A 1,134-nucleotide genomic window follows, 5' to 3' on the forward strand; every position below is an offset into this window, starting at 1 on the left:
TATACGATCACGGCGACTTAGTTTGCCTGCTCGCTGTAATGATAGCATATTTCCATCTCTTCATACCAAAGGTACCCCTATTCTATATGTAATGGCTTTTCTCAGAGTGTGACTAAAGTCAGTCAAGTTTACTGGATGACTGATCTGTCACTGTTTTATATTTTCCTTATTCTCAAAAGTTGGTTTTGAAATCAAAATAACGAGTAGGTAATTCTAATAGTAAGAATGGGGCCAGGCCAGCTGTGAATGAAGGATTCTGACTGTTTGAAGGACATTTAGCTATCATTCTGTCTGCGCATTTTGATACATAGTATGTAGAGGAGGAGTTTTGGAAACGGCGGACAAGTTGTAAGTTAAAATCGAGCTAGCCAGGAGTCGAACCTAGAATCTTCTGATCCATTGCGCCACTAGCCCCATGTACATTTGTGTGATGTATAACATTGATTGTCACAGAATTGCATATAAACAGTTGTGCTGTTGTAGTCAAGTGTGGAGAACACCAGACGCCTGCAACAAGTATATGTAAAACAAAGTACCTATGTATTGTTGCCATGAAGTTGTAGACAAATGTAGAGAATGACAGTCATCTTCAACAAGAATCAATAAAACAACTTGCCTGTCTATTGTTGCCGTGACCCGGATTCGAACCGGGGTTGCTGCGGCCACAACGCAGAGTACTAACCACTATACGATCACGGCGACTTAGTTTGCCTGCTCGCTGTAATGATAGCATATTTCCATCTCTACATACCAAAGGTACCCCTATTCTATATGTAATGGCTTTTCTCAGAGTGTGACTAAAGTCAGTCAAGTTTACTGGATGACTGATCTGTCACTGTTTTTTATTTTCCTTATTCTCAAAAGTTGGTTTTGAAATCAATATGACGAGTAGGTAATTCTAAAAGTAAGAATGGGGCCAGGCCAGCTGTGAATGAAGGATTCTGACTGTTTGAAGGACATTTTCCTGTCATTTGGTCAGTGCATTTTGATACATAGTATGTAGAGGAGGAGTTTTGGAAACGACAGACGAGTTGTAAGTTAAAGTTTATATCGAGCTAGCCAGGAGTTGAACCTAGAATCTTCTGATCCGTAGTCAGACGCGTTATCCATTGCGCCACTAGCCCCATGTACATT

General features: G+C 40.5%; 2 non-coding genes across 2 annotated transcripts; both read right to left on the reverse strand.

Moving 5' to 3' along the window:
• Positions 1-627: 627 nt before the first annotated feature.
• On the reverse strand, positions 628-699 carry trnah-gug (transfer RNA histidin (anticodon GUG)). The gene has a single exon. It is a non-coding gene; the product is annotated as a tRNA-His (tRNA).
• Positions 700-1,051: 352 nt separating this feature from the next.
• On the reverse strand, positions 1,052-1,124 carry trnar-acg (transfer RNA arginine (anticodon ACG)). Its single transcript has one exon. It is a non-coding gene; the product is annotated as a tRNA-Arg (tRNA).
• Between the last annotated feature and the right edge of the window lie 10 nt (positions 1,125-1,134).

The sequence above is a fragment of the Seriola lalandi genome, unplaced genomic scaffold, assembly GCF_002814215.2.
Source record: "Seriola lalandi dorsalis isolate HSWRI2012SDOR001 ecotype SW California unplaced genomic scaffold, Sedor1 jcf7180002053557, whole genome shotgun sequence".
NCBI classification, from domain to species: domain Eukaryota; kingdom Metazoa; phylum Chordata; class Actinopteri; order Carangiformes; family Carangidae; genus Seriola; species Seriola lalandi.